Genomic DNA, 27,356 nt, shown 5'->3' on the forward strand with positions numbered 1-27,356 from the left:
TTTTGTATTGGAGTAGAGCCGGTTACCAATGCTGTGATAATTTCAGGTGAACAGTGAAGGGACTCAGCCATACATGAACATGTCTCCTTTGTCCCTCAAACCCGGCTCCCAACTAGGCTGCCACATTAACATTTAGCAGAGTCCTATGTGTTAAAAAAAGAGTAAATAATATTTTATTATATTTACGTACCGCATCTTCTTTATCCATGCATCTGTTGCCTCCTGGTTATTGTAAATAAAGCTGTAGTGAACAAACTTGTGCAAATACCTCTTTGAGATCCTGCTTTCAGTTTTGGGCCTGGGGTAATAGACCTGGAAGTGGGGTTGCTGGATCACGGGGTAGTTCAGTTTTAATTCTTTGTAGAACCTTCATGCTGTTTCCCATAAAGGGGCTGCATTATTTTACATTCCTACCAACAGTGCACAAAGGGTTCCCTTTTCTCCATGCCAACACTTGTTATTTGGGTCTTGATAGTGGTCATCCTCACAGGTGTGAGATGGTACCTTATCTGGTTTTGATTTTCATTTCCCTCATGATTAATGATGTTGAGGATACTATCATATGCTTGTTGACTGTACATCTTCTTTGGAGAAATGTCTCTTCAGGTTTTGTACCTATTTTTTATTTGGGTTATTTGGCTTTTCATACTGAGTTATAGAAATTCCTTATATATTATGGGCATCAATTTATTATCACAAATGTAATTTGCAAATATTTTCTTCTGTTTCATTGGTTGCCATTTCACTCTGTTTCCTTTGCTTCACAGAAGTTTTTTATGTTTGATACAGTCTCATTTGTCTCTTGAAAGTTTTTGTTGCTTATGCTTTTAGTGTATAGCCAAGAAATCATTGCCAAATCCAATGTCTTGAAGATTTTGCCCCATGTTTTCTTCTAGGAGGTTTATAGTTTCAGGTCTTACATTTAGGGTTTTAATCTATTTTGAGTTCATTTTTATTTAAAGTATAAAGTAAAGGTCCAACTGCCTTTTATACAGTCTGTCAGTCCATCTCCGTCTTCTCAGCTCCTCACTCTCTTCCCCAGGAACCAGAAGCTCCATTTCCTGAGCCTTTCTGGAGTAGTCAGGGGGATTTTTGTTTGCTTCTGAGGCAGTGAGCTTGTAGCCTGCTTTCCTCTGCTCTACTCTGCTCAGCAGTCATCTCTGCCTTCAGCTTACAGAATACCATTGATGTCTGTTGTCCTCACTAATTTTCTGTTCTCTTTGTCCTTATGGATTTATATCTTTTGTCCTCTTTGCTATAATTTTAATGGGGTTCAGAAGGAAGTAGAGATAAACAGACCTATTCCATTGGGCATCCATAATCCCTAAATCCACGTTGCTTTTTAAAGTGATATTTAAAAGACTTTAAAAAGATGATAATTCACATTTGCTATTGTTAGATCCTACCTCTGAAAATAATTGTTCGATCTGTTTCTTTGATTCTTTTTATTAACCACTTTCTGTCAAGTGACCTATAAGCATCCAAGGATAGCATTAATTAAAGTTATTTTCCCAAACATTATTTCATTATTCCAAGTAAACAGATTTTTGTTCATGAGACTTAGTGGGGTCTTGAATATAAGGTGACACCCTATTTCCTGAGGTTTACTTTTTTTAGGTGCGGGGCAGCCCTTGATTTACCTTTAGGTGTTTACACTGTATTTTGGTCAAAAGATGATGTTGTTGGGAATTCCCTGGCAGTCTAATGGTTAGGACTCTATGCTTTCACTGCCAAGGGTGCGAGCTCAATCCCTGGTCAAAGAACCAAGATCCTGCAAGCCATTTGGCATACCCCTCCCTCCCCCTTGAAAATAGAAGATGATAATGTTCTTTTGTATAAATATATTTTTTTCTGAAGCTTAAATTGAACACTTTAAAGGTAATGGCAAGAGAGTCTTTTTTGTTTGTTTTTAGTTAAGTTTGTGACAGCTTTCTTTTGACTGTATTTGTTTATTTACAAAGGTGGCGCTATTTCTTACAGATAGGATAAAGTTTGGTTAAAACGGGAGATTGCTTAGTGTAACTAGGTCCTTAGGGACTGTCACAGAATTAAGCCTGCTAGTGGGCTTAAGATAGGAACCCAGTTTGGTCCATGTAAATGCCTAGGGTTTTTTTCCTGGGGGTCCAGGGATAGGCTTTAAAGAGTTCAAGATCCTCCTGCAATTTGAGTGGTGGTATCCCCTGGAAAAGGGAATGGCAACCCACTCCAGTACTGTTGCCTGGAGAATTCCATGGACAGAGGAGCCTGGTGGGTTACAACCCATGGTGTCCCAAAGCGTCGGACTTGACTGAGCAACTGACACTTTAACTTCAGAACAGGCTTAGTTATCAGCAGATATCCCATGATGCAGGGTTTATGTGATCCTGAAAAGAATAGAAAACCCACATCTAATAGATTAATATAAAGAAAAGAGATAGAATGTTACTGATTAAATCTAACATGATCAAAATAGATGCCATTGGATTCCACATTCTTTCACATGTAAGTACAAATGACCATCGGTGAGGGACTAAATGAACAACTTTCTTAGTTCTTTGTTGGATGCAAAACATTATCTCCAGCTTCCTGATTATCCACCCACCCATTTATACATATGTAACTGTTAAAAGTATCATTTATGAGGGTAATGTTTTAGCCTGGAGGAATGACCACCTTTTTATCAACCAACTTATAAAGTGGGTAATTTAGTAATTGCCCTTTGTTTTCATAGTGAAACTGCTATAATTTGTGAATATCAGTTATTCGTTGACAATTGAAGATAACAGATAATATATAGAAGGAGAGATGTCTCTATTATAGCAGCAAGATAGAGGATTACAGACTTTAGTCTTCAGTTAAAAAAGATGGGATAGGTTTTATGTTATGCATATTTTATGACAATTTTTATAAAAAGCTTGAAAGAGAAAGGGAAAGAAACGAAAAGCTGGGAATGAGAAAATATGGGGGTGGGGAAGGTCAGTTGTGAATTTTTTGTTTCCAGCCTGATACTTTCAAACTTATTTATGCTCTTGTTTACAGTGAAGTGTATTGATTGGCAAGATCTCTTTCCATATAGGAATTTCATGATTCCATTTTCAAGGTGATTAAGCTTAAATTGCTCTTCTATTCTAGGTACACCATTAAGTTCTTTGGAATACACAAAAGTATCTGACTAGAAAGCTTATGAAGTAGAAGACAAGATTCTGCCTCAGGAAGCGTACATGAGAATAATTTTAAAGGAACCCAGCGATAAATGCAAAACAGTCGCTGTTGGAGGTATGTCATGACAGAACTTGCATTGAACCTGGTGTGGCGCACTCTGCTATAGGAAGTCAAGTTGAGCCGTTCTCTGGGAACCTTCAGAGAGCAGAACCTCAGTCTCTGGCCTCAAATACACTAGTGGCTGTTGTTCTCTGAACTTGACTGTGTAATGGGATGTGTTAACTGTTTCTCAAGCAGCTCTGATTCAGCCCCTCTGGAGCCCTTCCTATTGCTTGGCAGATGATAAACAATAGAGACAATATGTGACTCTGGACATTTGAAAGCGATAGTAAATTTCTAACCAGAAACCTCACTGTCTTCTCTTCTGAGAATGGGCCAGCCAGTATCAAAGCTCAGTGAACGTGTCCTTTGAATCAGCTGTTGCTTATTGGCTTTTTCTCTACCCTGTGTGACATCAAGGCCACATCTGAGTCTGATTGGGTGGTGGCTGCATTGGATTCACTAGTTCCTTATTAGTCACTGACTTTGACCTGCTAGTAGTCTCCTCGACCTTCCAACACCTGCCCCTTACCCCCAACCAAGTTACAGTGTTAAGTGGTAAACTTCATTTTCTTGCTCATAGCGATAATTCTTATCTCTTCAACTAAGTTTATCATCAGGGTCAGTGTCATTCATTATTTTGTATTTTTGTGACTTTCAGTGGATGTCCATCTTTTGATTCACTGGCTCTTTTTTTGTGGCATAGCCTATGGCATGTTGTAAGTCACGTTGATACTTTAGGGTTTTTTTCCCCGTCTACCAATGTAGAATACTTTAAATGTACCCTGTGCCAAGTAGTTTATTTCTTTAATCATCACACCATCATGAGAACATTAAACAAGTCCTGCTTTTCTGATGAGGGTGCTGAGATTCAAAGTGGTTAAATAACCGGCCTACTATTTCTGAGAGAGTAAAGGCAGACATAGGATTCAGCACTAGGTCTGTCTGTCCCATATTGTGCGCAATAAAGACAGTATACCATGCCCTTTCCCCTTTTTGAAGCAGGGTTGGAAAAATATCCATATGTTTATGGAATTGTAACCTTCGCTCTACCTTTTTCACAATTATTTGTTACTTTTTCCCATTTAATGGTTTCTTATTTGGTTTATAATTATATTTATAGCATTATAATTAGCAAATTAAAATCAAGTATTTTCTAACTTTATAATTTTACTGAGAATATATTGTTAGTATGAGGCATCATTAAAATATGTCTTCTTTCTAACAGAGGCTCTGATATCTTTGATGATGCATTCTGAATTGCTTATGAGGCTGGTATAGGAAATACAAGGCTTCCCCAGTGGCTCAGGCGGTAAAGAATCTGCCTGCAATGCAGGAGAGGCAGGTTCAATCTCTGGGTCAGGAAGATCCTCTGGAGAAGGAAATAGCTACCCACTCCAGTATTCTTGTCTGGAGAATTCAATGGACAGAGGAGCCTGGAGAGCTACAGTCCGTGGGGTCACAAAGAGTCAGACAACCCAGACACGACTGAGTGACTAACACTTTCACTTTCATTGGAAGTAAGAGTGGACCTTGATGTTTCTGATATAATCCTGCTGTGTCTCCAGCATTTGCACCAGTGCCCAGATACTTTCAATATAGTTATTGAAGATGATATAGATAAGGGATGATGAGATTTTGCTAGAAATCTTCTTGCATGGTTCACAAACTTGTTTCAGAGCCTGAATCCTTTAAAATATAGAACCATCTATTCAAGTGCTTAGTTTTGACTCAGATGATTGTTTTGAAATGTGTATATAGCTTGGACATTGCCCTGAAAGATGTGTTTTAAGTTTGAGTTTAAGAATAAATCGTATCTATTTTTTTTTTTATCCCCAGTAGTGGGCTGCATGAGTCGAAAATCTGTATATTTAGACTTCTAAAATATTTTTAATAAATTAGCAGAGGCTCTGTATACTGAGAAGTATTTTGAATCTTCACTAAAATTCTGGGCGGGTTGGTGTGGCAACCTTCTTTGAAAGATGGATAACCTGAGGCTTGTGACATTACAAAGCTTGCCCAAGCCTGTGCAGTTAGGGAATGGTGGAGCCAGAACCCGAACCTAGATTTGTCTGATTTCACGGGCTGTGCTTTGAACAATTACTCTGCCCCACTGATTACATGGTGGTGACATTCAGATTGCAAATGTGTCTAAGGATTTTTTTCTGCTTTGTGTTAATACAAAGGCAGTCTTAAAACAAACAGTTAAATAGGCCTTGTCCTCACAGAAGCAAAGGCTTCTAGATAGGCCTGGTGCAGTCACTGATGGAGTTACAGCCAAACAGTGACAGTTCTGTTGTGATGGGCTGAGAACTGGCAAGTGTGCCTCCCTGTTTCTGCAGGTCCTTTCCCATGCTGAGCCTAGTACACTGCGTGTTGCGTACTTACTCTCTAAGTCATGTCTGACTCTCCTGTGACTGCACGGACTGTAGCCCGCCCGGCTCTGTCCATGGGATTTCCCAGGCAGGAATACTGGAGTGGGTTACCATTCTCTAGGGGATCTTCCCGACCCAGGGATCAAACCCACGTCTCCTGCTTGGCAGATGGACTCTTCACCACTGAGTCACCAGGGAAGCTGCCAGGAACAATTAGGCTTGGCTCACCTGAGCCCTCGTGAGCAGCTGTTCCCCCCAAAGCAGGTGTGGCTGGAGTTTGGCTACACAGTCACACAGGTCTGGCATTTGGATATGAGTCTCAAAATTTATGAAATATACAAACCTTAGAACTTCAGGTATATTATATCAATTTTACTTAAAGGGAAATTTCTTTTTGTTTTTAAATGTACTGTTTTCCTGATTCTAAGTAGAAGGTTTGGTAAGTTTTAAGTTCAAACAACAAAATACAAGCGACCATTCAGAGGTAGCCACTGATAATGTTTTGTTGTGGCTGCTTCAAGATTTTATTCTTAGGACTGTGTATACCTTGTATAAAGTTCAAAATTAGAATTAAAGTTTTCTAAATCCATTTTTGCTCAGTATAACTTAACTGTTTTCCCCGTTTTTAAGTTTTCTTTTACATCATGCTAAAAAGTGGCAACAAAGTATTCCATGTGGATAATAACATAAGTTATTCCATCCCATTATTAGTAGACCTAATTCTCATTCAGTTCAGTTAATACCCCTCCACATTAGGACACTGTGGTAGGACAGAAATATTAAAAGAAACAAGGACTCCATAAATGGGACTAGTTTTCATGTATCTTGTAAAATAACTAATGCCGGTTAAGAATATGATGAGAAAACCCACATCACTTCTTCTGACACATTATACAAAGAACCTGACTTGTGAATTTCCCATTACAAATGCATGAAGGAAGTACTGGAAATTCCCCATTGACCTGTAAAATTGAAAACCTCCTTTTTCTTTCATTGAGGTAACCCATCTATGACAGGTAACTTCAGTTTTTCCCGTGGTTACAAGAAACTTCTTGAATCCTGATTTGTAGATAGTTTGGTCCTATGAGCTTCTTAAGGTACTTGATGGTTCATATACTGGTTAGCTTAGCATTTCTCCCTCTTTTTCTTTTGCCTAAATATTTTATAAGTGTTCAACACTAGGTCAGACAGCTGTAGTGACCTGTGGAAACCTGAGTGATGCTGCTTTGCAATCTCTTAGATAGACGTTCACAGTACAAATATGGCTTCTCTTGAACTGAAGAGTTCTGTGCTTTTAGGAGTCAGAGTTCTGAAACAGAGAAAGTAATTATAACTGAGATGGGTCAGCATTCAATACATGCCTTCTATTCATGGCGGCTTCCCTCATGGCGCAGTGGTAAAGAATCCGCTGCTAATGTAGGAGTCACAGATTCAATCCCCGGGTGGGGAAGATCCAACAGAGGAGGAAATGGCAACCACTCCAGTGTTCTTGTGTGAAAAGTTCCATAGAGAGAGGAGCCTGAAGGAGTCGCAAAGAGTCCAACATATCTGAGCATACACAATACTCAGAACAGGCTGACATGGAGGTGGGACTATAATGTATTGATGCTTATTCTTCTTCTATAAAGATATCATTGTTAAATTGTCATCATTATCATTATACCATCATCACCAGGCCAGTGTTTTTCAGACATGGTTCTTTATTGCCCTTGGGATTCCAAATATACCTGGGGGTAGGTTACATGTGAGGGAGGAGGGCAAGGCTTTTGACCTCCAGCAGCTCTGCTTTTACATGTTTTATGTAGTGAACTTCCACAAAATCTTGTTTAAAGAAAGCTTTGTTTACTTCCTTGAGGAAGTAAAGACTGAGAATCATTGTGGCATAGAGAACCTACAGAAGTAAAACCTACAGAAGTAAACCTACAGAAGTAAAAAACCTAAAAAGAAGTAAAATAGATGTTCACAACAGTATTACTTCCAGTTTTTATCATGCCTATAATTCTCCTGTAGGGACACAATCTGTCTTGGATTTGGTACTTAACCATAGACCTTCCAGTTGGAATTCCTATAGACTGACATGCTTTAGGACAGTGGTTTCCCTAGGGGTGCCTTAGAAGTTCTAAGGTTAGGAGAGATGAAGTGATAACCTTACAGTCATTGGTGGTTGAAGGTAATCTTTGGTGATGGGGTCAGTGAATGGTGCTAAGTGTAATGCCTGAAAGTTTAGCCCTTGGAGACTGGTTAGCCCTGTGTGTTCTGGTTGATGTGGGTAGTACAAGGCTTTCTTGTCATCAGGTAATGTGGTAGTGAAATTGAGCCTGACATTCTGTGCAATCTTCATTATCTATTTCTAGATTCTTTTAAAACTTTGTGGGTGGGCTGTCTTAAATTGAAGATGGATAGTAATGAGTCACAGAACTGAGCCTTCTTGAATCAGGCACTTTAGCTATGTTTGTGTCACAGCTCAGTGGATTAAGTAAAGAATTTCCCTAAAGAACAGCTTAGAAATATTTTTTAAAATAAAACTTTGCTTCTTTTCAAATTTTGCTTTATTGAGATATATTAAGTACACTTATTTTATGCTGATAATTCTAGGATTCCAAGTCTTTTCAAATCTTATTTCATTTGCCCATTCCATGTTGGCGCTCATTCAGAGTATCTTGTTTCCTTGTGTTTATGATTTATTGACTGCGAGCTCATGTTCCTTGAAAATTTTATCTGTGCAAGTTCTTTGGGGTCAAGATTAAAGAGAGGTTTTTCCAGGGTTTATTGATATTTGCTTCTGCCAGGTACCTCTAGGTACCATCAATCTGGATAATCTTTAAATTAAGTTCCCTGCTTGGGCTTTCTCAAAGCACATAGTATGAATTTAGACCACAAACCACACGAGTAGTAGTTGTTGGCTGTGAATTCTCAAGGGACATTTTCCACCCAGACCACTGCCATGTCTCACCCCACCCCCGTAAATGCTGCTGAGGTTAAAAAGCAGTTTCTCTTCTCTTATGGTGGAGCAAGTTTATTTCTCATTGCCCATATCCTGAGGGCATAGTTCTGTGAAGTTCTAGTTTTAAGATGGGATCTCTTTAAACTCATGAGCTTGAGCCGTCCTGGTTTTATCTCCTCTCTTGCCCCATGTAATTGTTACCAGGGTTCTGGTTTGAGTGCTTTCTTACTTCCCAGCTTTTCTACTTTTACTATCTCTTACTTTGTTGTCACTCTACAGGTACATTTAAAAAGATATTTTCTTCTTTACTGATCTTTAGGAGAGTAGTTGAAGATATCTATTGTGTCATTTTGTGGAAATGAAAGAGATCTTTTTTCTGCTGTTAATAGGTGCTTCTAATAGATGAGGTGGGAAGATATTTGGGGCAGAGCTCAAAAAATTATTAAAAATTTAGATACAAGTCTAGCTTCCCCCCACACCTTTTAAAATTTGTTTATTTTAGTTTTGGCTGTGTTGGGTCTTTATTGCTGTGCACAGGCTTTCTCTAGTTGCATTGAGTAAGGGGCTGCTCTCCAGTTGTGGGGGCTAGGCTTCTCATTGCAGCAGTTTCTCTTGTTGTGGAGCATGGGCTCTAGGGTGTGTGGGCTTCAATAGTTGTAGCATGTGGACTTAGTTGCCCCACAGCATGTGGAATCTTCCTGGACCAGGGAGCAAACCCATGTCCCCTGCATTGGCAGGCAGATTCTCAACTACTGGACCACCAGGGAAGTCCCCAACCTCCCCTTTTAATTGGAGTGTCTGCCATGTACAGTTGAACTAGATCAGGATTGAAGTGGAGAATAATTCCTTGTAATATGCTGTCTGAGTTGGCAGGAACCTTGATGTCTTTGACTCATTACTTACTGAGATGAGATTTATTTTTGTTCCTTGATTTGATTGATTATTTGTCTAATATTTTACTATATCATACAGATTTACCCTTCTAAGTAAGATTCCTAAGTAACTCCCCCACTTGATGGGCGGTTATTTGTTACACTTTTCTTATGTTGTATCTGCCAATATGCCATGGGTCTACATGATGATGTCCTGAGAGGCTCTGGTGTATGTTGGCTCATTTGTTTAGTATTATTTCATTTGATTCTGAATTAGTGGAATATTATTTGAAAGTGAAAGTAGTTGCAATTAATATAATATTAATAATAATTAATATGCCAGCAATATTCCATTTAACATATGCATTTAACATATTCCATTTAACATTTAATATGGAACTTTCCTTCCAAGGAGTAAGCGTCTCTTAATTTCATGGCTGCAATCACCATCTGCAGTGATTTTGGAGCCCAAAGAAATAAAGTCTGACACTGTTTCCACTGTTTCCCCATCTATTTGCCATGAAGTGATGGGACCAGATGCCACGATCTTAGTTTTCTGAATGTTGAGCTTTAAGCCAACTTTTTCACTCTCCTCTTTCACTTTCATCAAGAGGCTCTTTAGTTCTTCTTTACTTTCTGCCATAAGAGTGGTGTCCTCTGCATATCTGAGGTTATTGATATTTCTCTGGGCAATCTTGATTGCAGCTTGTGCTTCATCCAGCCAAGTGTTTCTCACGATGGTCTCTGCATATAAGTTAAATAAGCAGGGTGACAATATACAGCCTTGACGTACTCCTTTTCCTATTTCGAACCAGTCTGTTGTCCATGTCCAGTTCTAACTGTTGCTTCCTGACCTGCATACAGATTTCTCAAGAGGCAGGTCAGGTGATCTGGTATTCCCATCTCTTTCAGAATTTTCCACAGTATGTAGTATGGTGCTAAATAAGCAAATGTTAAATGGAATCAATGTTGATTTAAATTGGAAGAAAGCTCAAGTTACGATGAGTAGGATAGGGATAATGATTGCCTGGAACATTTATGTATTTTGAGGTTATGAAAATTAGTAGTGTGTTTTAAATATTTGCTGTGGAAGGAATCAGAAACATAACCTGGTAAGCATGCCAGCTGGATTAATAGCATGATTTGTCAGCTGTACATTTACATAAGACCACATTATGATTAGAAATTTTAAGATTAATATTTGAGGGGCTTAGAAATGTTTATTCATTATGATTTTTTTTTTAGTAGCTGTGTTTGGAAGTTTTAATTTTGTAAAATGTGTTAGCTTAACAGATCTTCACATTTACTTCTGAAAAAATGGCTGTTTGTTTATTTTAAAAATATTGTAGTGTTTACTTTGAATTGGCATTGGTGGAAATAGTTTCTAAAGAGGAAACTGGTTTGCATCCCATGTTGCAAATATTTTCAAACTTTCAAACTATTCAACCCAAAGAATCACTATTTATTATTTTTGCTCAAATTTTGAGAACATAGAATTTTCCTAGTGTTTTCTTTTTCTCATCACAGTTATATTTTTCAGCGGAGTGCATTTCTGAAAGTTATACCATTGATATTTTTAATAAATTGAATACATTTAAATTGACAAGGAAAGTGCACTAATTTTAGATGAATTCTTGAATCTTTTAATAAAATGAAGAAAGCTTTCTTGATGTGAATAGGTCTTTTTGTCTTTTTTATGCAGAGGTTTTTAATCTTGGAGCACTATTCTGATATCTTTTTTAATATCACATTTGAAGATATATGGGTATTTTTGACTGTATATATTTATTGCTACCTGTGTTAATTTGGGAAAGAACCATAATAGAAATGAAACAAAGATTATATAAGTAATAGCTCATTTCTAGAATTTTTTTTCTTGCTAAATATTTGATGGGAAAATGTTAATTATTAATGCAGTCACTTTCAAACTTCCACACAGTCACAAAAACAACTGTTAAGATAAACATTTAAAGATATGATTACTGTTCTAACATTCTCATGTTCCCTCCAAGAGGGACAGCTTATGACTGGTCACAACTGTCATTCTGCGCTGGGGCACCTGAATTTGGGGTACTAGCTGTGATTTGAGTCCATATGTGTTACTTTTCTCTTTTTTGGTCAGAATGAAGAAAAATGTTTTTAAAAACTCTTTTTGGATAAAACATTTGTTAATGTAGGTGCTGTTTATGGCACTGTGAATTTGATATTAATTATGATGAAGTAACCCTGACACCCATTCTTAGAGTCATGACCAGAGTGATTTACTATGGGGTTTTCTGGTCACTTTCAGTGAATTTCAGTGGCAATAAGAACCTAGTTTCTATTCTAGTGTCATCTCCCTCTTGGAACCACTTTGAGAAGATGACTGAGAAGTTAGGGTAGAGCCTGAAAGTTTGTCAAGTAGGCTATGTAGGCCAATCATTTTCCTCTGTGTGGGCCTTTCCTTCTTTTTTGTATAAGAAGAGAATTATTTCCATAAAGAGTATAAGATTGTACTGAATTGATGCAGGTGACATTCAAAGGAAACATTCTCGTTCCAAATATGTTTGTGTGTTTTGAATGAATTTTGAGAGCTACTATTAGAGATGAACAAGTGTTTGGTAATTACTTATTCTCTGAGCTGGTAGGAGTACTATCCAACAATAGTTCTTGTCTCCTCTTATTTATGGCCTCTGTTTGGTAGTGCTGCTTTTTCCACTTTTATGGTTTCTTCTTCACAGTGCTGGTTGCATGTGGTTCTCTTGGCCTTTCCATCTCATCACTTCCACCTACAACTCCCAAAGCTACTTGGACTCACATCTCTGTTCATCCACTCAAGCAATACACACTGAGCACCTGCTCCCCAGTAGACAGTGTTCTAGGTCCTGGGATACAGCACTGAAGCAGACAAAAGCTGTCTTCTCATTGCATGAGGGCAGAGGAAACAGACAAAGAGCAGACAAGTGTGTCAGGTAATGGCAAGTTTTAGGAAGAATAATAAAACAGGGAAAGGTTGTGAAGTGGCGGTGAGAATGGCATCTTCCATGTGGAGTGTTTGAATACTGATCCAGGGAACAAACCTCAGTCAAGACGCTCTGAGGGGATTGGGCTTCTGGCACAAGAAACTGTAATTGCAAAGACCTTGAGGAGAGAGTGTAAGCATGTAGACCAAGGGCCCAGGGTGGCTATAGTGCAGTGTGCAAGGGGAGAGCTTTAAGAGTTTGGAGAGCTAGTGCCGGCCCAGCTCTCACCTCTGTAGGCTCTGATGAAGAGTCTTAACTTTTGCTCTGAGTGAGGTGAGAAGGTACCTGCAGTCTTAAGCAGAGAAGTGACTTATGATCTGACTTATACATTAAGTCCCTCTGGTTGCTGTGTGAAAATTATGCCTAGGGGACACAAGAAGATGCTTGCAGACCAAGTAGAAGGCTGGTGCCAAAGCCTAGGCCAAGATGTGTAATTTTGGACCAGGTGGAAGGAGTAGTGGAGAGATAAGAAGTGGTGGGGTTGCAGATATATTCCTGAAGGAAGCTCATCAAATTTGGATACGAGGTTAGATGTGGATTTGAAACAATCAGAGGCATTCTGTGTTTCTCCCAAGATTTTGACCTGAGTTGTTGGTAAGTTAAAGTTATTATTGACTGAGATGGAAGAAAAGTGCAGGAGGGAAATGTTGGAGTTGTAGTGTAGGTGGGGAGTAAAGACTTTATTAGTTAAAATAGTTACCTGTTAGACATCTGAGTGAGGATGTTGCATAGGCAGTTGGCTATTTGAACCTAGAGTTTAAAGAATCCAGCCCAGAGGTATGTTTTTAATTGAGAGCTGTCCTAGAAGAAATGGTATTTAAAAACCATGGGCTTGGATGAGAGCATCTAAAAAGTAGTTCTCAAAGCATAATAGGGATCTGTGGGTTCCTTGGACCTTTATAAGGAGGTCTACAGAGTTAAAACTTTTTATAATAATACTGAATGTGCCGTTCAGTAGTGTTTTCCAGAAGCGTGTGTGACATTGCCGCAGATTGAATGCTGACACGGATGTGAGAATCGGCTTTTTTCTATTAAGCTAGGTATGAGGAATATGTTTTAAAAATGTAAAATTATGCTATTCTTCTTACTCATGTGTATAATTTTATTTTGGAAAATGTATTTCTATTGAAGTATGTTATTTATGTTGATATGCAATGGGTTTATAGTTGCTTTTAGATGCATTAATATTTAAAAATGTTCTCAGTTTTCTAATGCAGTAATTATGTATAGGTATCATGCTCATACACAAAAATTTTTTTGAGTTTCTTATTAATTTTTAAAGTGTAAAGGAGTCCTGAGACCAACATGTTTGAGAACTGCTGACCTAGAGAGCGAATGATAATAAGGAAGAGATCTGAGAATTGAATGAACTTCTGGGCAGAACTCACAGAGATAAGAAAGAGCACACAAAGGAGAGTGGGAAGAAACTGCTGGAAGGAAGGCGGACAGTGGAAAGAGTGCACAGGATTCTGGGGACCAAGTAAAGAAAGCACTTCAAATACAAGCAAGAGGACAGCCGTGTAGCATGCTGCCCATAGGTCATATTAAATGAGAATTGAGAATCAGCCATTGGCTTTGGCAACGTTGGAGGTCACCGCTGATTTTGAAATGGGTAATTTCAATAGAGGGAATAAAAGTAGGCTCAGGAGAGAACAGAAGGGAAGGGATTTGTATCACAGTTAGCGTCCTGAGGGTGAGAACTGACTCAGCCCATTGCTTCATTTTGAGGCATAGTCTGACCAGCCTTCAGATTTACCTCCGATAAGCACGCACCTAAGGCAAACCAGCCGGAAGGTTGGGATGGAGAATGTGGGCAAGTGATACAAGTTATCCAATCCCCTTTGCTGTGGAGATCATTTCCTTTAAAATGTATTGGGGTTATTTTTTTTCTTAGGTTAGAAAAAGGTTTGTCCTTCAAAAAGAATAACTGAATTTACTATGTTTACCTCTTGTATATTATTGATCATTATTAAATATTATGGTTTTAGAGGGAAAAAAAGTGATATATTTTCCCCCAGTGGGGAAATTTAAATTACCAATTTAAATGTAATTGCCAAAATTAAATTGGTAATTGTAAATTACCAAATTATATTCTGATAATTTACTTACACTTTGCAGTAGTTTATCTTCCCCCTGACCGAGAACTCTTCAATACTAAGGTGGAAGTTTTTCATTTTCATTTCCCTAGTGACCGTCATCTTGCCTGGAATACAGTAGGATTTAATAAATATTTTAGAATAGTAAGATATTAGAATGTTTGGATTTATGTTTCATAGTTTACTTTTTGACTCCTTTTTTCATTGTGCTGTTAAAAGTAAATTTTAAATTGTTAGTGGGGTAAATAGCTCAGTTGGTAAAGAATCTGCCTGCAATGCAGGAGACCCCGGTTCAATTTTTGGGTCGGGAAGATCTGCTGGAGAATATTCTTGGGCTTCCCTTGTGGCTCAGCTGGTAAAGAATCCGCCTACAATATGGGAGACCTGGGTTCGATCCCTGGGTTGGGAAGATCCCCTGGAGAAGGGAAAGGCTTCCCACTCCAGTATTCTGGCCTGGAGAATTCCATGGACTGTGTAGTCCATGGGGTCGCAAAGAGCTGGACACAACTGAGTGACTTGTACTTTCACTTTGCAGTTTCAAAGGGAAGATTGTTTTAATTCCACTAAGTTGGAGCAAATATCAAAAAGAGAATTTTGATAGGAATCAGATAATGGTTTTTTTTCCTTTGCTTTGTTTGGGTGTATATTTTAAAATATGGCGTGACTAAATATACACCTTCTGTTTTCGAGGCTTCAGAAGTTGTCCCCAAAGATAATAAGAGAGATAGCTTTGACCCGTGACAGACCATATCTCCTTCAGAACTAATTCAAAGGAAATTGTGAACTTTTTTAAAATTTGGATATAATTTTGCACACTATAAAATGAACAAATTTTGTCATCTCTCTCAAGGTATAGAACATTTCTGTCACCCAGAAACTTCCCTTCTGCCATTTCCAGTCAGCTGTCCCACCCCAGAAGTAAACAGTAGTGTCATTTCTATCCACAGAGCTCAGTTTTGCCTATTCCAGAACTTTGTAGAGTTATACAGAGTGTAGTTGTGTGTCTGGCTGTGTTTGCTTCACTTAATGGTGTTTTTGAGAGTTCTATTTGTTATGTGTATCAATAAGTGTTTCTTTATGTTGCTGAATAGTATTCCATCATATGAAGTTATCTGTTTATTGAAGGACATTTGGGTGGTTACAATTTTTGGCTATTATGACTATAACATAATTATACAAGTCTCTTTGTGGACATATGTTTTCATTGCTTTTGGATATACACTTAGAAGTGCATCACAGGATAAATGTGTTTAATTTTATAAAAAATTGTCAAATATTTTCCTAAAGGGGTTATATAATTAAACATGCCCATCAGCAATGTATGAGAATCTCCAATATGATCCAAGCCTTTGCCAGCACTTGCTATTATCATCAGTCTTTTCAATATTAACACTCTAGTGGGTATAATGTGATAGCGTGTGGTTTCCTGATTTCCTTTATGATAATGATCTTGAAAAACTTTGCTTGTACTTATTGGCTATTCCTGTGTCTTTTATGAAGTATCTAGTAAAGTTGTTTTCTATTTTAAAAACTGGGTTTCATGACTTTTATTCTTGACTTTTTATGCTTTTCAATTCTTTTAGTATTGATAATTCTTAATGTATTCTAGGTACAAGTCTTTTGTCAGATATATGTACTTTAAAGATTTTTCAGATGGTGGTTGCTTCTTCATTTTCTTGATTGTTTTTTGATTCCTTCAAAAAGGAGCAATTTTAATTTTGATGCAGTCCAGTTTATCAATGTTTTCTCCTATCAATAGTGCTTTGCCTAATAAAGCAGAAAAACATCTATTTCTGCTTTACTGACTATGCCAAAGCCTTTGACTGCGTGGATCACAATAAACTGTGGAAAATTCTGAAAGAGATGGGAATACCAGACTACCTGACCTGCTTCTTGAGAAACCTGTATGCAGGTCAGGAAGCAACAGTTAGAACTGAACGTGGAACAACAGACTGGTTCCAAATACAAAAAGGAGTACATTAAGGCTGTATATTGTCACCCTGCTTATTTAACTTATATGCAGAGAACATCATGAGAAACGCTGGGCTGGATGAAGCACAAGCTGGAATCAAGATTGCTGGGAGAAATATCAATAACCTCAGGTATGCAGAGGACACCACCCTTGTGGCAGAAAGTGAAGAAGAACTAAAGAGCCTCTTGATGAAAGTGAAAGAGGAGAGTGAGAAAAAGTTGGCTTAAAGTTCAACATTCAGAAAACTAACATCATGGCATCTGGTCCCATCACTTCATGGCAAATAGATGGGGAAACAGTGGAAACAGTGTCAGAGTTTATTTCTTTGGGCTCCAAAATCACTGCAGATGGTGACTGCAGCCATGAAATTAAAAGACGCTTACTCCTTGGAAGGAAAGTTATGACCAACCTAGATAGCATATTAAAAAGGAGAGACATTACTTTGTCAACAAAGGTCCATCTAGTCAAGGCTATGGTTTTTCCAGTAGTCATGTATGGATGTGAGAGTTGAACTATAAAGAAAACTGAGCACCGAAGAATTGATGCTTCTGAACTGTGGTGTTGGAGAAGACTCTTGAGTGTCCCTTGGACTGCAAGGAGATCCAACCAGTCCATCCTAAAGGAGATCAGTCCTAGGTGTTCATTGGAAGGACTGATGCTGAAGCTGAAACTCCAATACTTTGGCCACCTGATGTGAAGAGCTGACTCATGGGAAAAGACCCTGATGCTGGGAAAGATTGAAGGCAGGAGGAGAAGGGGACGACAGAGGATGAGATGGTTGGATGGCATCACCGACTCAATGGACATAGGTTTGGGTGGACTCCAGGAGTTGGTGATGGTCAGGGAGGCCTGGCCTGCTGCGGTTCATGGGGTTGCAAAGAGTCGGACACAGCTGAGTGACTGAACTGAACTGATAGTACTTTGCCTACTTAGTGGGCACAAAGACATTCTCCTGTTTTACGGCTTTGTAGTTTTAGCTTTGGTTAGTTGTGGCTCAGTGGGTAAAGAATCTGCCTGTAATCCGAGAAACCTGGGTTTGATCCCTGGGTTGGGAAGATACCCTGGAGGAGGAAAAGGCTACCCACTCCAATATTCTGGCCTCGAGAATTCCATGGACTGTACAGTCCATGGGGTCACAAAGAGTCGGACACGACTGAGTGACTTTCACTTCACTTCACTCCAGTTCTGTGTGAGATGTTGATGTCTAGATTCATTCTTCTTTCCGTATGGATGTCTATTTGTTCCTGTCTAATTTGTTGAAAAGACCATCCTTAAACAGACACAGTTGACCATCTATGCATTCCTCTATTCTGACTTCTATGCTCCTGCATTTTTCTATTCATCTGTCTTTATACCTTACGGTATTCTGTTAAGGGTTTTTGCATATATATTTTCTGGGTGATAGAGGCCTACAGTTGTCTTTTACTCTCTTTGCCTGGTTTTTGTATTAAGGTTGTATAGGTATATCCACCTGTTTATCTATCTGTGTCTTTTCATTTAAAACACATGTGTTGCATTTAAAACACATCTATCTTAGCATTTAAAAACCAGTGTTATTAATAGTTGGGGATTATTTTTGATGTATTCTGGCAATCTGCCTTTTAATTGAAATGTTCAGTCTATTTACTGTAATTATTGATATAGCTAGTTTTATATATATCATTTTGTTGCTTCCTATTTGTCCCATCTTTTAAACTTTTTCTTAAATCCTGTAATCCCTTTTCTCCCTTCTTGTTTTTTGGACTTTCCTGATGGCTCAGATGGTAAAGAACCCGCCTGCAATGTGGGAGACCTGGGTTTGATCCCTGGGTTGGGAAGATCCCCTGGAAAAAGGCATGGCAACCCACTCTAGTATTCTTGCCTGGAGAATCCCCATGGACAGAGGAGCTTGGTGGGCTATATTCCATGGGGTCGCAAAGAGTCTGAGTGAATAAGCACAGCACAGCCTTCTTGTTATTTAGTTGAATATATTTTACTACTACATTTTAATTTCTCAGATTTTCAGCTACACCATTTTGCATAATTTTTGTAGTTTCTCTGAAGATTATGATATTTATCCTTAATAAAAAGTCTTTGTTGAATTAATATTTTACTACTGTGTATAAAAATGTAAGAAACCTACAACATATGGTTTCATTTGCCCCTCCTCATCCATTGCACTATAGTCTTCATACATTTTACATCTGTATTTGTTACAAACTGTATAATGCAATATTATACTTTTAATATAATGTTAAGTATATATAAAATACTTCTATACATAAACTATATTTATATTTAATATAGTATATCTAATAGGTATATCTTAAGGAAATTATGAGAAGTAGTCTTCCATGTTTACCTATAAATTCACTATTGTCAATGTCTTCATTTCTTTCTGTCACTTAAAATTTACATCTGGTATCACTTCTCTTTAGCATAAAGAGCTTTCTTTAGTATTTCTTGCAATCAGACAGATTCTCCCAGTTTTTATTTATAGGGAGATTTAAAATTTTTCCTTTATTTTTGAAAGATAATTTTGTTGTCAATAGAATTCTAGATTGACCATTTTTTCTCTGCTTTTCTTTCAGTGATTTGAAGATGTTGTTTTTTTTGTGTTTTGGCCTCCTGTTTCTGATGAGATGTCTGCCTTCATTCTGATTATTGTGCTCTCTGTGTAATATGTCCTTTTATGTTTTTTTTTGCTGCTTCTATGATTTTGTTGTTGTTACCTTTGGTTTTCATGACTATGTGAGGTTTCCTTGTGGCTAAGATTTCTGCTTTGGTATTTTGCTGTTTTTGCTCCATTTTGAAAACTTCTGGCCTGTGTTTCTTTACACATTTTTTTCTGCCCCATTCTCTCTACTCTTCTTTAACATTTACATGTTTAGACCACTTGATACTGCCCTGCTGGTCATTGAAGTTCTTTTAAAAACATAGTTTTTTCCTCTGTACCTCAGCCTGGATTCTTTTTTTAAAGATTTTTTTTTTATATGGACCATTTTTAAAGTCTTTATTGAGTTTGTTACAATATTGCTTCTGTTTTATGTTTTGGTTTTTTGGCCACAAGACATGTGGAATCTTAGTTCCCTGACTGAACCCTCACCCCCTGCATTGGAAGGCAAAGTCTCAACCACTGGACCACCAGGGAAGTCCCAGCCTGAATTCTTTATACTGATACACCTTAAATTTCACCAGGCCTTTTTCTCTATTATGTCCAATCTGCTATTAATCTCATTCAGTATGTTTTTATTTCAGATATTGTAGTTTTAAGTTCTAGAACTTTTTTTATTTTTACTTTTTGCAGTTTCTATATGTCTCCTGACATTTCCTATTTCTTTATCCAGTAAATCTATCTTTCCCTGTAAATTCTTTTAATATGTTTTGCATTGTTAGAGTCTTTGTCTTCTGATTCCATTTTCTGGATTATTTGTAGCTCTGTTTCTGTGCACTGATTTATCTTTAGTTATGGGGTTGCATTTTCCACTTGCCTCAAATATCTATTAATTTTTCATTGTATGCTAGACATTGTAGATGCTACATTGTAATGATTGGGGATTCTGTTGTGTTCCCTAGAGAAGAGTTGAGTTTTGTTCAAAAAGTAGTTAAGTTGGAAATCATCTTGAATGTTATACATGCTCGTTTTAATGCTATTTCCATTTTGCCTATATTTCCCAGGAAATATACTATAGTCAGGATATTATTTTTTCTTAATCCATGATGCTTCTGTGGCATCATAGAAAAGCCTGAGGCCTTTACCAGGCCCCTGAAACCTGGTACAACTTGAGCTTCAAACTCCTCTGAGATGGGCAGCTGTTGGAATTTGTCAGCTTTCTGAAAACTTTTCGACTGTTGTTTTTTTCCTCTCTGGGATTCTGGAAGTCTTATAGTTCTGGGTGTAGCCAACAAGTGTAGAATTCATTTGCAAATTTGGGGCTCCACCCTCCATGACTTCCTCATTTGGTGGGATTTTTCTTCTCAGTTTTTAGCTACCTGGGCTGACCTGTATTTTGATCAATAAGGCTGTGGTTTGCTGCTTGAGTTCTGTCTGCTGCAACATAAACCTCTTGGTTGTGCCCTAACAATAAGTGGTACAAATGTAAATTATTACTCAGTGTAGCTCCCTTACTTAAGGGCTGTAGATTATCCACTTTTCACCTGCTTTTGGTTATTTTTCAGTGCCTTCAAAATTGTCTTTTATATATGTTTATAATTGTTGTTGGTTGGAGGGCAGTTCTGCTACCATAAAGCCAGTGTCTTAAATAATTTGTTTTGTGTGGTTTATTTCAGTCATTTGTAAAGAGGTGTTGAATCTCATTTTCATTTGGAGTTTAAAAATACCTTTAAGTCATGCATAATGGATTAAGCTTTTGTTATTGGCCAGTACAACATTGTTTAGACACAAGACAATATTTATGAAATGGTTAGTATTTGTGAAAAGAAATGTAACCTATTAAAGCATACTCTAAGATGGAAAATTTGATAAGCTCTCTGATTTAGTCATAGGCTGGTGTTAGATAACCACAAGAATTCTAATGAAAGATACTTATTATATGTATTTAAAGACTCCAGTGTAAGCAATGGAAGTAAATTTCAAGTAAGTACTTCAGCATTTCCAATGTCTGGCTGCCAATTTCTGACCTATATAAATAACCTTTAAGAAAGAAGATCTCACTTTTAAAGTTTTTTATCTGCTCCTATTGCATTTTGGTCACTAAAATTGGCTAGGTAAGTTAGTGCAGTTCTCAGAGTCCAAGACCAGAATGAAATTAGGCCAACTTAAAATATATCATGCTCCAGGAAAAGTAAGGATGTAGTTAGAAACTGAAATTAACACCCTCAGCGTTGGTACTATTTCGCTTTTGTCTGCTGATGCTCGCCATGGTAAGATGTATCATCATTATGGTATTGGTAGGAATGGGTGAACATTTAAGGAGGTCAGAAACTTTTTTTTAAAACTCTGTCAGCAAAGCTGTGTTAAGTAATACAGCATTGTCCTTTTTCACATTTTCGTTATGTATATTCCTTTCAAACAGCTTTGAAGCGTTGTCTAATCAGCAGGGATTTTTATTTTAAATGACTTAAAAAACGTCTTTTAAAAATGTGTGATCACTGTATAGAAAGAAGAAAATACTGATAAATAAAAGGGAAAAAAATTAACCCAAATTCCTCTACCAGGTACAATCACTTTGGGGAGGGCATACATCCTTTTAGTTATTTTCCTGCTTTGGACTATACTCTTATGTATTTTATAACCCACTTTTCATACCCAAGTAGTTCAGGCAGTTCTATAGGCATGTGAATGTTTGTGCTTTTATGTATGTATGCTGTGTGTATTTATTTAAACATAAAGAAACTGTGCAGATATTTCTTTTAAATCTATCCTGCTAAATATCTTTGAATAGGCTAGGGCCTAGGCTAATGAAAATTTTATTATTAACTAAAACCATGTTTGCTTTCCCCCGCACCCCTCAAACATCTAAGAATGGGTAGCCTGCTCTGATTCTGTTTAAACGTAGGGGCAGTTTGCTTACTGGCACCTAGTCATAGCCTTCCCTTTTCTGCTTTATCATATCGTACATTGCTGAGGCTGGGAAAGACCGAGAACTGCCCTGTGAAGTCATGCATTGCTGATCATCACCAGCTGTATATTTAGTCACTCAGTGCAGGGTGTCAGTTTGAAACACTCAAGTCTTCTATTGAATCAAGGTCTCATTTCCAGCTTTGTACCCAGGTGTTGAACAAGGCAGGTTTCTGGACTTTGTAGTCTAGAAGGGAAGCAGACATTAATCTAGGAAGGAATTATAGGACAGTAATGAAGTTCAGTGTCATTGAAGTGTATGGCAGGTGTCTTGACCTCCCTGGCATGTTTTTCTGGAGAAAAGGGTGTTTAAATAGACACCTAAATGAGGAACAAGATGTAGGTAGGGAAATGGGACAGGGAAAGTCATGGAGAGTTTTCCAGGTGAAGGAACTGTCAGAGACATAAGCTAGGATTCATTCAGTTGCTTCTGTTGCTTCTCAGTTTTCTTTTGTATTTATTTTTGAAACATTGGGATGATTTTTCCTATAATCATCCATGTAAAATATAGGGTAAGCCTGGACTTAACAATTCTGTGAATCATAATCAACACACTATTTTACAGATTGGTTCTTTGCATGTGAATAACTTCAGATAAGCTATTACTGAACAAAGGCATCACTCAGTCACCTAATCAGAAGGCCATGCTAAGCCCCAGCAGACTCGGTACTTATGGGAATGGCAGCACTCAGGGTACCTGCTACCAGCAGAATGATTATGTTGTTCCTAGATTTTTTTCTGTCTGCTGCAGCATCTTTTCTTTTTGCTTCTTTAGTATGTCATAGGCTTCCTGTTGAGGCCAAGTGACTGTCTAGGCCAGGTGTTAGCAAACTAAAGCTGAACAGCCAAATTTGGCTGGAGACTAGTTTTTGTCAATGGAGAAGGCAATGGCACCCCACTCCAGTACTCTTGCCTGGAAAATCCCATGGAAGGAGGAGCCTGGTAGTCTGCAGTCCATGGGGTCGCAAAGAGTCGGACACGACTGAGCGACTTCACTTTCACTTTTCCCTTTCATGCACTGGAGAAGGAAATGGCAACCCACTCCAGTATTCTTGCCTGGAGAATCCCAGGGACGGGGGAGCCTGGTGGGCTGCCGTCTATGGGGTCGCACAGAGTCGGACATGACTGAAGCGACTTAGCAGCAGCAGCAGCAGTTTTTGTCAATAGTTTTATTGGTGTACAGCCATGTTCATTCATTTTCATGTTACCAGTGGCTGCTTTTGGACTGTAATGGCAGAGCTGAATAGTTTCAAAAGATATTCTATGCCGTGCAAAACCAAAAATATTGACTATTTGGTCCTTTATGGAAAATGCTCAAATTATCTGCATTAAAATCTACAACATCCCCCTCCCAATCAATATTACTGAATGAAAGCCTTTTTAAATGTATGTTTAAAATCAGACATACTGCTTTTTGAGGTTAAAGGAAAGCTCAAATGATAACTCTAGAAACTAGAGATATTTTTATTTCTGGATGACAGAATTGTGGATAGTATTTTTGTCACTGTACTTTCTATAGTAGAAATTGATGCAATTGATAAAAATACAGACTTGGCCAGGTTGAAGATAACATATACTATTGAAATGTATAACCTGTTTTGTGAAAATAATTTGGCTACCAAAGCTAAGGAATTTTCCATTATCTTGGATTAGGGTACAACAGTAGAGATAGGTATGTGGTTTTGTCTGGAAAGGAGATGGTGGTTTGAGGTCCAACACAGAGTAGAAAGTGGAGGAATAGCCTTGTGTTTTAGACACCACGTGATAGTGAGTTCAAAGAGCAGGTTCACTAATGATCCACTCTGCAGATGCCTTGTTGAACTGTTTAGTTTATGTACTCGTATCTCTCTGAGGAGGGTTTTGTGGGCTTCCCTGGTGGCTCAGACGGTAAAGCATCTGCCTACAACGCAGGAGACCTAGGTTCAATCCCTGGGTCGGGAAGATCTCCTGGAGAAGGAAATGGCAACCGACTCCAGTATTCTTGCCTGAAAAATTCCATGGACGGAGAAGCCTGGTAGTGCTACAGTCCATGGGGTCACAAAGAGTTGGACATGACTGAGTGACTTCACTTTCCTTTCCTTTGTTTTACTTATTTTGTGAAAGAAATATTTACCTTTTTCACAAAGATCTTCAATACTAATAAACTTGTGCTTGTCTACCTCCCGTTGGTCAATCTAGCCATTAGTATTGAAGCTGATTAGAGGACTGTGGCTAAGTGGGTTTTCTGGTATTTCACGCTCAAGTGAGACCAATTTCCCCTGGACTGCCCTCTAGCCTCCTCTGTGGGCAGGCCAGCACTGAAAACAGAAGAACTCAGGAGAGTCTGGGCCATGTTGTCCAGACCCTGCCCACAGACTCACCTTCCACATAGTTCACTTCTCACCTGGGGAGGAAGCTGGGAGGAGACTGGACTGTTGGGCTAATGGAAAGTCCTCCACATGGAAACTTGATGCAGGGGGAGTGGAGGTTTCTGCTAAGGCTTCAGTTAAATGTGCCTCTTGAGTAATTGTGCCTGCCTTGTCAGTAACTCTTATCTCAGTTTTATCTTCTGTAAAACTAGGATAACAATAGTAACATGCCTCATAGTGCTCTTGTCAAGATTAAATGAACCTGTGAAACATTTAGAGAAAGTCCTGGATGTGGTACGCAGTTTGTTTTTACCTTGAGTATTATCAGTATTTGTAATACTCTGTCAAAGCATTCACATGTAGTTAAAACAAGGGTTAAATCAGTCCCAGCGAGGGTAATACCCATAGAGTGTTAAGTTCATGTTGAGGAGAGAAAACTGCTGGCTACCTAGAAGAAAATAAGACCTATTTCTTTTTTGTTTGTTTTAAACATGTATTTGTTCCCATGGATGGGGGAGCCTGGTAGGCTGCAGTCCATGGGGTCACGAAGAGTCGGACATGACTGAGCGATTTCACTTTCACTTTTCACTTTCATGCATTGGAGAAGGAAATGGCAACCCACTCCAGTGTTTTTGCCTGGAGAATCCCAGGTACGGCGGAGCCTGGAGGGCTGCTGTCTATGGGGTCACACAGAGTTGAACATGACTGAAGCGACTTAGCAGCAGCAGCAGCAGTTTACTGATAAAAATTCCACACATTGCTTTCGAAAATGGATTGAACACTTAATGTGAATGTCTATTCAGGGTTATTTTTCCCTCTTGCCACAGATCTTAGTTGTTTTTTTTTTTTTTTTTAACTTTTTATTTTGTATTGTGGTATAGCCCATCCTAAAGGAAATCAGTCCTGAATATTCATTAGAAGGACTAATGCTGAAGCTGAAACTCCAGTACTTTGGCCACCTGATGCAAAGAATTGACTCCTTGGAAAAGACTCTGATTCTGGGAAAGATTGAAGGCCAGAAAGAGAAGGGGATGACAGAGGGTGAGATGGTTGGATGGCATCACCAACTCGATGGACATGAGTTTGAGCAAGCTATAGGAGTTGGTGCAGAACAGGGAAGCCTGGTGTGCTGTAGTCCATGGGCTCGCAAAGAGTCGGACACGACTGAGTGACTGAACTGAACTGAACTGATAGTCCATTAGCAATGTTATCATAGTTTCAAGTGAACAGCAAAGGGACTCAGCCATACATATACATGTATCCATTCTCCCCCAAACGCCACTCCCATCAAGGCTGCCACATAACATTGAGTAGAGTTCCATGTGCTGTACAGCAGGTCCTTATTGTCCATTGGAAATACAGCAGTGTCTACATGTCGATCCCAAACTCCCTCACAGATCTTAGTTTTTACAAGTTAGGGTTTTGTAGGGTCAGAGAAAGTTAGTCCCAATTTTTTTCCTCACGGAATATTTGATACTACTGATTTTATTATGTTTGGAGTTGAAGATAAGGTTTGGTAGTGTTAGGTCGTCGACTCTTTGCAACCCTATGGATTGTAGCCTGCTAGGATCCTCTGTCCATGGAATTCTCCAAGCAAGAATACTGGAGTGGGTAGCCATTTCCTTCTTCAGAGGATCTTCCCAACCCTGGGATTGAACCTGGGTCTCCTGCATTGCAGGCAGGTTCTTTACTGTCTGAGCCACCAAGGAAGCCCCAAAGTTTGGTAGACTTGAGCACAAAGAGGCCTGGGAAACAGGAGGTCCAGGCTGTGCTGGGTGACCCTGAACAGGTTTCCTCAAGTCTTTGGGTCTATGTGTCATTATCTGTCAACTCTGAGGCTAAGACAGAAAAACTAATGAGGATATTCCAGCTTTCAAATGATGTGATTGTAGGATTTCCCTACCAGTTTCTGTGTGTAGCAAGACAGCCTATTTAGGTAAAAGATCTCTGGCTCAGTGAGTCATAGCTCTTTGCTCTGCCTGAGAATTGTTACTGGAATTAATTTGTAGAAGCTGTTAGGTATTTTCTCAGCAGATTTCAAACTACATGTCTGATTTTTTTCAAGAGCCCATATTAGCAACGGATGGAACTTTAGATGTTTGAAATTTTATTCTGTCTTCAAAAACACTGTTACAGAAAGTAGAAAGTCTCTAATGTGTCACTCTAAATATGTGTTTTATAAAGTGTTTAAGTCCATTATATCAGATTTAAGACACACTTTTACTAAAATTATTTATAGGTAGGGTCATAGTATAGCTCATAAGATGGTCAAAGTCCTTTTGCTGTTTCTTTTCTTCTTTTAATTAATTAATTTAATTGAAGTATAGTTGATTTATAATGTGTTAGTTTCCAGTGTACATCAAAGTGATTCAGTTTGTATATATGTGTGTGTACATATATATGGGCCTCCCTGTGGCTCACAGGTAAAGAATTTGCCTACCAGTGCAGGAGATGGAGGCTAGATCCCTGGGTCAGGAAGATCCCCTGGAGAAGGAAATGGCAACCCACTCCAGTATTCTTGCCAGGGAAATCCCATGGACAGAGGAGCCTGATGGGCTACCGTCCATGGGGTTGCAAAGAATCTGGACATTACTTAGTTACTAAACAGCAACTATATATGTATGTATGTGTATATACACACACACACACACACACACACACACACACATATTTTCTCAGATTCTTTTCCCTTATAATTTATTATCATATTGACTATAATTCCCTGTGCTATATAGTAGGACCTTGTTTATCTATTTTATTATATCATGGTGTGCATCTGCTAATCCCAAACTCTTATTTACCCCCTTCCCACCCCCCTTTCCCCTTTGGTAATCATAAGTTTTTTTGTTTTTTTGTTTTTTTAATAAATTTATTTATTTTAGTTGGGGGCTAATTACTTTACAATATTGTAATAGTTTTTGCCATACATTGACATGAATCAGCCATG

The 27,356-nt window shown here is 38.4% G+C and overlaps 1 protein-coding gene across 17 annotated transcripts in view; it reads left to right on the top strand.

The window, feature by feature from the left end:
* SGMS1 (sphingomyelin synthase 1) overlaps positions 1–27,356 on the top strand; it is a 330,821-nt gene that overhangs the window by 169,188 nt on the left and 134,277 nt on the right. For 14 of the 17 annotated variants that reach the window (XM_081556966.1, XM_081557014.1, XM_081556948.1 and 11 more), the window contains one exon: positions 3,112–3,255. The exons of the other annotated variants lie outside the window; for them this stretch is intronic. The gene's annotated coding sequence lies outside the window, so the exon portion shown is untranslated. The remainder of the gene's footprint in view (positions 1–3,111; positions 3,256–27,356) is intronic. 17 annotated transcript variants of the gene reach the window in all.

The sequence above is a fragment of the Giraffa tippelskirchi genome, chromosome 2, assembly GCF_054371585.1.
Source record: "Giraffa tippelskirchi isolate mGirTip1 chromosome 2, T2T-mGirTip1v1.2.pri, whole genome shotgun sequence".
Taxonomy (NCBI): Eukaryota; Metazoa; Chordata; class Mammalia; order Artiodactyla; family Giraffidae; genus Giraffa; species Giraffa tippelskirchi.